This window comes from Mesoplodon mirus (genome assembly GCF_964341445.2).
Source record: "Mesoplodon mirus genome assembly, chromosome: 3".
Classification (NCBI taxonomy): domain Eukaryota; kingdom Metazoa; phylum Chordata; class Mammalia; order Artiodactyla; family Ziphiidae; genus Mesoplodon; species Mesoplodon mirus.
The window spans coordinates 88,103,827-88,116,076 of NC_138978.1; the positions used below are offsets into that span (position 1 = coordinate 88,103,827).

General features: G+C 34.9%; 1 protein-coding gene across 8 annotated transcripts in view; it reads right to left on the reverse strand.

The window, feature by feature from the left end:
- The window catches only part of EVI5 (ecotropic viral integration site 5), a 236,174-nt gene that overhangs the window by 52,951 nt on the left and 170,973 nt on the right, over positions 1–12,250 (reverse strand). The gene's annotated exons all lie outside the window — the stretch shown is intronic.

The window sequence follows — 12,250 nt, forward strand, 5'->3', positions numbered from 1 at the left end:
CCGGGGCACAAACCCGTGTTCCCCTGCATCGGCAGGCGGACTCTCAACCACTGCGCCACCAGGGAAGCCCTCAACAATTATTTTTTGATCACCTGTTACATGCCAGGCACAAGGCATACAGCAGTATGTAAGACAAACCAGGTTCTAATATATTACATGTGGGTGTGAGTTGATTTTTAAAGTGAAGGTAATTTCAGACACTAATAAGAGCTACAAATAATATGAAACACAATGATGAAATAGAGTTACGGCATTAGGCTCCTACTTTACAAAGGTGGTCAGGGAAAATCTCTATGAGTTGGTGACTTTTAAGTTGATATATAAATGATGAGAAGGAACCAGCCATGGGAAGATCAAGGAGCATAGCATTCCAAATGTAGGGAAGAGCAAGAGCAAGAGCAAAAGCCTGTAGGAATGAATGAGTTTGGTTCTAGAAACAAAAATAAAGTTGGTGTTGCTAGAGCATGACATGAAGGGGAGTGTGGTTTACGATGCAGTCAGAGAAGTAGGCAGGAGACAGACAGCTCAAGACTTTAAGGCCAGAGAAGGAGGGTGGCATTTTTGCTAGGTTGACCAAGTTTTCTACATTGCTGTTTTCCAATAATTACTTGCAAGCGCTGATTCTTATTTCCATTCTAGCAATGGTTACCTCAAGTTATTTTAATGTACGTACATAAAAAAATTATAATGGTAATCATATAAATTCATATGGTATAAAAACTGAAGTTTCCCTTTCTCTTTTGCACCAAGCCCTTTACGCTCCCCAGAGGGAGCTTTGATAGGTATCACAGGAGACATCCCAATCTACTTAAACACATACACACACACATATACTTTTTAACATACACAAATGGAATTATCACTACATTCTATAATTTTTCTCATTATTATGTCTTGCAGATCTTTCTTTATTCTTTCTTAAAGATACAGACTTCCAAATATGGATCTACTATGGTTTAACCATTCTCCTAATAATGAGTAGTTATCCATGTTTTTAAATAATAATGTTAGATTTATGCATCCATCTTAAGAAGTTACATAAAGAACACACACCAAAGCTAAAACAGATGAAAGGAAATAATAAAAGAACAGGAATAAAACGGGAAAAAAAGTTGCTTATTGTTAAAATTTGCAATTGTTTACTAGTACTGTGCTGGCCAGTGGTATTAGAAATATTGGCTACTGCAAGTACCACTGCTTTTTCCTTTCTTGAACACCCTACAGATGTCTAACATACCACCCAATTCTGAATTGAAACTTATCGTTAGTTATTAAATTTTTATATAGTAACTTTAGAATAGGAAATCAATACTTAATCTACTTTAACATTTTAAGCCTGACAAAGTAAAACTTAAAACATGGTTTACAAATAGACATCACACCCTTAAAGGAAATAACAGAAACAATTAGTAATCTCTCTGTGCGCTCTTCATAGAGATTTCAAAATAAATCTAAGGTTATACATAGGATGTGGGTTTTTCGCTGGGAGTAGTATTACAGAAGGTTTGTGGTATTAGAAGGGTCATGACACAATGCAGGTTGCTTAGTCTCAAATGCAAGTGTAAAGCTTACATTAAAAAAATATTTTAAATTACACCCACAGATGAGAAAATGTAACGAAAAGAGAGATTATGCTACAGAAAGATATATACAAGCTCTCTCTCTCCTTTGTAAAAGTTTAACTATTTTAGAGACCATTAAAAGGCATTATCTTGACTATTTTAAAGGTTAAATAATGCTTTTTTTCAAGGCTATATTATGAAACTATGTTCAACGGTCACAGAGGAAACCATATTAACTTGCAGCAGCAGGAGCACAATTTCTAAGTTCTAATTTGATATTTTCAATTAAAGCAAGCTATATTAAACAAATTATAACTGCATATGAGATGATGATAGTAGCAGAAAACACAATGATTTGAGTAAGTCTGTGACATTCGATAAGCAATCACCGTGATTAATCAACATAACCTTACTGAAACATCAATAGCAATCACTAAGCTTTAGTAAGTTTTTACTGATTTGTACTTTGCCTTAAGAAAAATTAATCAGAATAGTAAATGTGGTAAATGGTAGCCTCTCCATGACTTCAAGGTGACTCATTTGAAACATCTAAAACCAAATCATACTCATATCATGTACTATTGGTAAGTTTCTAAAACAGTTTCCTGTAATTTCAAGTCACAGACAAAAAGGTTTGACTATTCTTTATGTTTTAGTAACTAGAAAAAAAGTACATATAAATACTTTTAAGAAATAATAAGGTAAGTTGAAAAGTATGGAAGGGAGGAAATAAATCAAAATTTTTTCTCACTACTAAGACTGATTTAATTCCATTTCAGAAGAGAAATACATCCCACACATCGTTAAAGTGATGTTTCTTACAGGATCAGCTAAATACACACATGAAAAATCAGCATTTGCACAAGGTCTAAAAGCTAGAAAATATTTCTTATAAGTCAGTTTAATTAAACACATTTCAAATTTTGTGACCAATACTTAAAATTCTATCTAATTCCAGGGGCTCCTAAAAACCGTGGAATTATATAAACTATTTTTTAATTTAAAAAAAAATTTTTTTTTTTTTTTTTTTGGGGGCCACACCACACAGTTTGTGGGATCTTAGTTCCTTGACCAGGGATTGAATCCAGGCCCCTGGCAGTGAAAGTGTGGAGTCCTAGCCACTGAACCGCCAGGAAATTCCCATAAACTACTTTTTGTAACAGACTTTCCTCAAACAGTTTTAGATTTACAGAAAAATTGAGAGGATAAGAGTACTATATACTCCCTCGCACTGTTTCCCGTTATTAATATCTTCCATGTTGTTACAATTAATGAACTAATATCGATACATTGTTACTAACTGAAGTCCAAAGTTTATTCAAATTTTCTTAGGGTTTTTTTTGGTTTTTTAAACCCAATGTCCTTTTTCTGTTCTAGGATCCTATGCAGGATACCACATTACATTTAGTTGTCATGTCTCCTTAGGTTTCTCTTGGCTGGGACAATTTCTCAGACTTTCTATGTTTTTGATGACCTTGACAGCTTAGAGGAGTACTGGTCAGGTGTTTTGCCAGATGCCCTACTATCGAAATTTCTCTGATATTCTTCTCACAGTAAGAATGTGATTATGGGCTACTGGAAGACCACCGAGGTAAAGTGCCATTTCATCACATCCTATCAAGAGTATATTACTAGCAGTGTAATTTACAACTGTTGATGCTGATTTGATCATCTGGGTGAGGTAGTGTTTGTCAGGTTTCTCCAAAAAAGTTACTTTTTTTCCTTACCCTTTCCATACTGGACCCCTTGGAAGGAAGTCACTGTGCACAGGCTGCACTTAAAAGAAGAGAAATTTATGTTTCCCTTCTGAAGGCACAGTATCTACAAAAGTTATTTGGAATTCTTCTGCATAGAGATTTATCTCTTCTTCCTCATTTATTAATTTATTCAATCATTATTGATATCAGTATGGATCCATGGATATTTATTTTATACCTTGAATTATAATCCACTACAATGTTAATTATTTTTTCCTATTTTAAATATTGTTCCACCTTGGCCACTGGGAGCTTTTTCAGTTGGCTCCTCTCTGTCCCTTTAACATATTCCTGTTAATGTAGGGTTTCCTTTTGTTTTGTTTTGGAACACTTCCTTACTTTCTGACACTGCAAGATACTCCAGGCTCATCTTGTATATTTCCTGTCCTAGTCCTGGAATCAGGACTATTTTTCTCAGGAACCTTGGTTTCTGTTATTGGAGAATGGTATTAGAAACCAAGATCTGTGTGCTAGGTGCACATAAACTAATTTTTATTTTTATTTAAAAAAATTTTTGGCCATGCCACATGGCTTGAGGGATCTTAGTTCCCCTACCAGGTATTGAACCCGGGCCATAGCAGTGAAAGTGCCAAGTCCTCAGCACTGAACCGCCAGGGAATTCTCTAAACTAATTTTAATAACACCAAGATGATCACTGGTAGCATGGTACTTTAAGGGTCTACCCTATCTTCACTAATTCTTTAGATACTATTATGAACTGGTCTTGGGTAAGTGAAAGATATCCTTCATTCCTAGATATAGCAAATTTAAAAACCTCTAGATACTTAATCTCTTTATATTTAACTGCATACTAAAGTTGGAGATCAGAGAATCATCTCTGAGCACTTCAGTTAAAAAAAAATTTTTTTTAACATAGTTTTTAATATCTAATGACCAGATAGCAAGCTGAGTAAAACATTCTGTATACCTAACTCCCTTTGTTGAGAATCAGCATTAAGACTAGATAAGATTATAGAAGTTACATTTCTAATTTAAAAATGCTTAAAATTTTGAGAAAAATTAAAGAAAAATGAAAAATATTTTAATGTTTAAATAAGTTGCTCAAAACAGAAACCACTGTACTTAAAGGGGGAAAAAAAAGTCCTCCAAAAAGAAGTTTGTTAGTCAAGAGGCGGCATATAAACTACCACCTGCTGTGAAACTATTAACAAAATTAGAAAGCACAAACTGATCACAAAGCTTCATGCTAAACTCCATCCTTTAGTAATGTCATTGTAATTTTACATTATTAAAATTTTTGTTAAATGGTAAAGATTTTTATCACTTCCTCTCTATCTCTGTCAAAACTGCATACTGAGCTGGGCACACTGATTTAAATCTAACTCCCTCATTTTATGTCAGAACAGAATTTTGAGTGGGTGTTTCTTAAGCCAAGAGCGGTTGGGGTTTTGCCCATCTGAGGCATCCCTAGAGGTTATCTGTTGGGCAAAGTAATGAAAATGGGTAAATGTTAACTGGGTACCAGGAAAAGTACACAAAGTTGGATTTGCGTAGAACTAAACTGTTTTAAACTTAAAACTTTTCATTATTTATAACAAAGCAGCATTAACTTTATAAATGTGCTCAGCCCACAGAAGCTTTTAATATGGTTATGACAAATTAATTTGTTTATCTTTATAAAAATCAAAACACAAACTCAATTCCAGGTTAAATATCACAAGGCTTGGGTTCAGTTTTCATCTATTTTCCTCAACTAACTGAGCAAAAATTAACTTTTCGGTGTTTTGTTCCACCACTTGGAAAGTGGAAAAAGTGTGATTTAGCATTAACGTTAAAATAAAGTCCTCAACTAATAAATAACATTTGGATCAATAGAATAAAGGTGGAAAATTCCACTAAGAGGAGGAGGAAACAATTTTTAACCACCATTTCCTCCCATCTAAATACTATGAATTCCTACAAGCATTTTTTTCTGAATCAAGTTCAAATGAATCCTTTTAATAGGTTTAAATGTCATCTAACTGATGACTCCTATGCTCAAAACCCTCCCATGACTTTCTACCTTACTCAGAGAAGGGTCAAAGTTCTTAGGCCCTATGTAATCTGCCCTATTTACCTCTCATACTTCCTCTAACTTCCTCTCTTACTCCACTCAGGGTCTCAGAGATGCCCCTGGCTTTAGGCCCTTTGTCCTTACTATTCCCTTAGCAGGGTATTTCTACCACAAATCTGCATGAATATTTGTTTAAATATCCCCTTCTATTGAGCCTTGCCTGACCACATTATTTAAAATAGCAATGGTACCCTACGCTCAACACCCCAACCCTCTCCTACACCCCAACCCTCTCCTTTTCCTACATTTTCCTCTCCATTGTATTCATCATCTTCTAAATTACACACTATATGATTCATTTATTTTGTTCATCCTACTTCTTCCTCTACCATTAAGCTTGATGAGGAAAGGGACTTTTCGTGTGTTTTGTTCACTAATTCTTATAAAGTGTGTAGAGTAGTGACTAGCACATAGTAGGTATCCCATAAGTATCTGCTGAATTGAAACTGATACCCCATTTAAATTAATAATTTAATCTGTTCTTCACCTCTAGGCTTTTAAATGAGAATGATTAAAATAATGTGAGATGGTAAAAGAGAGATCTATAACAGAGGGGGCTAAACAGCAGAGACACAACAAAATTGGCTGGATTGGCATCATCAGGGAAGGCTGATCACAGCGTGTCAAACTTAATCTGACCTTTGAAATGATAAGCAAGATCAAAGGAGGAGAGAAGAAAAACAGAGTGAATCTCAATGACATATTTAAAGAGTTCTTAACTAGTTTATTATGGCTCAAGCACAGGTATATGCTGGGAAAAGCAGGAAATGAAGCTAGAAAGGGAAGCAAGAATCAGAGCAGGAAAGGGCTCGTGAGTACAGCCAGAATTTGAACTGTGTCCCGAAAGCCATGGGAAGCTACTGAAAGATTTAAGTGAGGAAAAGGGAACCAGTAGTAACAAAGTTATAGGAGGCAGGTGATCTACCAAGAAAATCCATATAACTAACACAACAGTACCTGTAATACTAAAGAAAAAAATTTTCATTTTAATCCTGGAAAGAATTTAAGTTAGAGTGGGTTCTTAAACATACAACAAAATCTCATTTAAAAATCTTCTTTATGCTTCCGTTTCCTCCACTATAAAATAGGGATATTAACAATAATGTCATATGTAAAGATTAAATAAGTGAATATATTTAAATGGCTAATAGTACTGCCTGGCATGTTTTAAGTATTCAATGATGCTAGCTATTAATACTTTAATTATTAGTATTCTGGAAGAAAAGTTACAGATAATACGGTAAAACATGGTAAATACATAAAAAATGAAGAGTAAGGTAAACAAGGCTTACACTGGACAGAAACAAGTTCAATCAAAAAAAAAAAAACAGCCAAAACAATTCTTAATTTGCAGCTATATCTAATTCTTGGAAAGGGATAAATTCATTATCTGGGGTGGATAAACACTATCTTGAAGGGAACTCAAAGGACTTTCTGCACTTTCCATTCTGGTTGTAATTTTTGGAAGCCCTTACAATGCTGAGTGTGATCTTTTATAAAAGGTCATTGATAAGCTGATTTACTGGAAACTAGTTAGGGAGGAAAGAACACTTGACACATGCTTTCTCATTTAATACCAACTCTAAAGCAAATAACTTTAGGATCCTTAGTTTTGAACGAGTAAATTCAAAAAATTCAAAATCAGGTTAAATAACTTGTCAGACAAGACAGCTAATAAGTAGTTTGTCTTCAAAATCTATACTCTCAACCAATCAACAAAATCTCTAGCAATTATAAGAAAACAGAAAGATAAAAGTTGTGACCACAGAGTTATTTAGGATTCTAAAATCCTCTTGTTCCCAATAATAAATTAAATTTATTGACTCTTTCTATTCTGATCAGGGTATGTCATATTTATTTTTGCAGGCTACTTATAGAAATTCCACTTAGGCTGAGCCATTCAATTAGCTTGTAAAGTATATGTACAAGTAGGAAGAAAAAAAATTCTCCTTTAAAAGATAACAATTGGCATCCTCTCACATGTAATTAAAGCCATTAACACCAATAAATGTACATAAATTTTCAGAGGTTTAAATTCTACTCAATGATATTGCAAAGAAGGGACCCAAACTCAATCATTCCTTCTGTATAATGATAAATGCACTTAGGCAGAGTCTGAATTCATTTTATCCTTCCTAGCCAGTAGTGACCTAATGATTAAAAAAATGCAAATTGATGCATGTGTGAATACAGTGATAATCTCTGAATTTAAAAAATTTGAATGCTCAAATTACATACATTAAAAGTCACTTATTGTAAAAACAACAGATGAGCAAATTATTAAACTAATTTCTTCAAATACAAATATTTGAATGATGGTTATATACTAAGCATTATATACCGGCTCTGAGAAATACAGCAACTGAATAAAACAGGCAAAAATTCCTCTCTTACGGAGCTTCCATTCTGGTGCGGGATGTGGACAACAATAACAAACATGTATAACTTATGGCAAGAAATAATTGTTTTGAAGAAATATAAAGCAGCATAAGAGTACAGTGATTAGGATATGAATATTATTTTAGATAGAAATTTGGCCAAAGGAGCTTTATGTAAGAAAACAATAGATCTGAATGAAGCGAGAGTATACAGTATTTAAAGTTCATTATAACTGAATTGTCAAAAAATATTAAAATGATATACATGATATCATATTTTTAAATATTTCATGGCACCTTGGAGTTCAACCTCTTAATTCTATTATAGGGGTATGATCTGCTCTAAATAAGTATTACAGTAGATGGTGACTAAAATCCATCAAGAAGTGTAATTCTGTTTGAGAAGGAGGAAACCTCAGCAATAACTTTTACAAATAGTTCAGGAAAATGGCTAAAACCTGAAAGCTGCTACACTTTAAAAAAGGTTAAATTCACTCTGAGACTAATATAAAACAGCTCCTCCAAAGATGGTGGAAATGGCATTATTATAAAGAACATTAAGTATATTACAAATGTAGTTATCTCAGATTAACATGCAGAGGGTGGTGATTATGAACTTTAAACCTGAAAGTTTCAAGTTGACTGAAGGATCTTTGAAAATAAATTTAATAAACTTCAACCTCATAAGTATATCTACTACAGAATGCTACAGTGTGTATAAAAATGAGTATTTCCTCATCTAAATGAGACATTCACAAAAGTACAATTTTCATAACTACATTTAAAAAAGCAGGCTTTAATTTTATCAATAACTAATTACATAGTCATGTAATTTATTAAATGAAGGGTTTGAAAGAATTTGGTTTGTGGGAAAAAGTTTTATTCACAAGAGAACAAGAGTAATTGGAAGAGTTGGTCTGAAGAGATCTGAAGTACAAAAATATTGGACTAAGTTGAGTTCTCCCCCTAGTGGAACTTGAAAATGATCTAAGATATTTCCATGAATAAAAATAACCTAAAGTGTGTTACTCTTATACTTGAAAAGGAGTTTCAGGTTTTACCAAAAGATCTATTTATGGATTTTAACCTGCATATAATAAATAAATGAATGAATGAAGTTTGAATCATTAAGATGTTTACTGAAAACACATTTATCAAATGTCTTAATGGTAAACTAGCCAAGGAGAACTCAGTAAGTAGAAACACCTAAAAAGCAGAGGACTAGGGGATACAGAAAAACACAGCAATTTTTTGAAGACATAATAGCATGTAGAATGATACAGAATTTTAAAAGAATATAAAAACTTTGTAAAGAGGTGTGTGTGGGTGTGTGTGTGTGTGTAGGAGGTAGGGAGAGAGGATGGGGTGGTAATGGTCAAAGAAGAGGCTAGAAGTGCAAGTCTGGGCAATAATGAAAAGATAAGGTTTTTTATATTTTAGAAAGAAAATTCTGGTGGCTCTGTGGAAGAGCTCAGGCTGGAGAAAAGAAGCTGGACAGGAAGTTGTGACGTTCAGGTGGGGACGAAGGCAGATGAATGAAGGGAGTGGCGGGGGGAATAGAAAGGCCATGAAAGATTTTTTTTAAAGTTTATGAAATGAGTAAAATTACCTTTCATTGAGTTTTAGATTTACTCACGACTTTTATCTTTTGAAGAAACTGAAGAGTCGGACATGGTACTTTAACCTGTATGAATTATTAAGAATTATCTGAAGGCAAGTCTATATGAGTAGGTGAGCAGGTGAAATGCTGGTAGGAATGTTAACTAGCAGAAGCACTTTGTAAAAATAATTTGGTACTCTCAAGTAAAGTCGAAAGTTTGCATACGTAGCCTTGATAAATATGGCATAACGTTAAGAAAAGCATAAGTGGGGCTTCCCTGGTGGCGCAGTGGTTGAGAGTCCGCCTGCCGATGCAGGGGACACGGGTTCGTGCCCTGGTCCGGGAAGATCCCACATGCTGCAGAGTGGCTGGGCCCGTGAGCCATGGCCGCTGAGCCCGCGCGTCCGGAGCCTATGCTCCGCAAGGGAGAGGCCACAACAGTGAGAGGCCCGCTTACCGCAAAAAAAAAAAAAAAAAAGAAAAGCATAAGTGAAGTTCCTACTAAGCTGAATAATTCAAGACGAGATGATACCACTGAACAAGACTTGAGATACAAAAGAATAAAAACATTTTGGCTGGAATAGGAACACATTTGATTTTAAACGTGTTGAATTTGAAGTTTCTGTACAAGTTCCAGGAGGAGTTCTCTACTGTCCATTAAACATACTGGTCTACTGATCAAAAGACACAATAAATTAAAAACAACAACGACAAATGACAAGTTACAAAGTGGGAGTAGCTATCTGTAAAACATAACATCAACTTAGAAAGAACTATGCGTACATAAGAAAAAGTTAATCCTAAAGAAAAACATACACAAAAGACTTTAATAGGCACTTTATAAAAGATGAAATCCAAACTGCCAACCTCATTAGTAATCCAGCAAATACAAATTAAAACCATGATGAAATACCATTGCATATCCACCAGACTGGCACAAATTAAAGCATCTGACACCACCAAGTGTTGGGGAGGATGTGGAACAACAGGACTTTCGTAGGCTGTGGTTGGCAGTTAAAGTGGTACAAACACTTTGGAAAATAAAACTGAAGATTTGCATGCTTTAGGACCCAGCCATTCCACACCCTGGCATCATGCTACAGAAACATGTGCACACGTAGTCAGTATAGTGTACAAGATTGCTTACGATCTCAGCATTGTGTATAACAGTCCCAATCTGGAAATTTACAAATGACCACTAATATCAGAGTGGATATGTATGCTGTGACATATTCATGAAATGGAACATGTTGCAACAATAAAAATCATGACTCATTACAACAGTGCTGAACAAAGAGAGAAGAGACACAAATGAAAATATTCAGCATGACTCTATACGAAATTCAGAAATAGGGAAAACTAAACTGTGTGGATGAGAGATGCATACAAAGATGACACCACTAAAAGGAAAAGTAGAGGAGTGACTGATATAAAATTCAGGATAAGGGAAAAGGGTGTGATTGGATAGACTTCTGGAATATAGGCAATATTCTGTATCTTGACCAAGTAGTGGTTACATGGATACTGTTTTTATACATATTATAATGTAGCTTTGTTTTATGAACTTTTCTGTTTGTCTTCATAATTTGTTTTTAAAGGTGTAAGATTATTGATTAGGGGAACATGCTAGGATGGAGATAGATTAGAATTCATTGTTGTACACTGAGTAGTTTTTAAAAAGCCAAAAAACTTGGATGCTCAGAGGAATACAAACACTCAGAACTGAGAAAAAAGGACTGAAAACAAAGTTCAACAAGAAAGAAGAGAGTCAAAAGAGGGTGGTGCTAAGAAAATTCTGCAGCCCACAGAATGAGCGGAAACATCTACAAAAATATCTGTTTATATCTGATATAGGATTGACATTGAGAATATATAAGAAACTTCCACAACTCAACAACAACCCATTTAAAAACTGGGCAGGGCCTCCCTGGTGGCGCAGTGGTTGAGAGTCCGCCTGCCGATGCAGGGGATACGGGTTCGTGCCCCGGTCTGGGAGGATCCCATGTGCCGCGGAGCGGCTGGGCCCGTGAGCCATGGCCGCTGGGCCTGCGCGTCCGGAGCCTGTGCTCCGCAACGGGAGAGGCCACAACAGTGAGAGGCCCGCATACCGCAAAAAGAAAAAAAAAAAAAAAAAAAAATAAAAAAAAAAATAAAAACTGGGCAAAGGAATTGAACTGCCATTTCTCTAAAGACATAATGGCAAATAAGCACAATGAAAAAATGGTCAACATTATTAATCATTAGAGAAACGCAAATCAAAACCACAATGAGATACCACTTCATACCCATTAGGATGGGTATTAAAAAAAAACAAACAACCCAGAAAATTAACAAGTATTGGTGAGGATGTGGAAAAACTAGTCCCTGTGCATTGCTGGTGGGAATGTAAAATGGTGCAGCTGCTGTGGAAAACAGTATAACAATTCCTCAGAAAATGAAACATAGAATTACCACCTGATTCAGCAATTCCACTTCTGGGTATGAATGAAAACAGAAATGAAAACAAGGATTCAAACAGCTATTTGTACACTCACATTCATAGCAGCATTATTCACAATAGCCAAAAGGTAGAAGCAATCTAAGTGTTCATCAACGAATGAATGGATAAACAAAATGTAGTATGCACACACAACAGAATATTATTCAGCCTTAAAAAGGAAGGAAATTCTGACACATATTACAACATAAATGAACCTTGATGACGTTATGCTAAGTGAAATAAGCCAGTCACAGAAAGACAAATATCCTATGATTTTATCAATACTTATATAAGATACTTAGAGTAGTCAAATTCAGAGACAGAAAGTACAATGGTGGTTTCCAGGGGTTGAGGAAAGAGGGGAATGGGGAGTTGTTTAATGGGTACAAAGTTTCAGTTT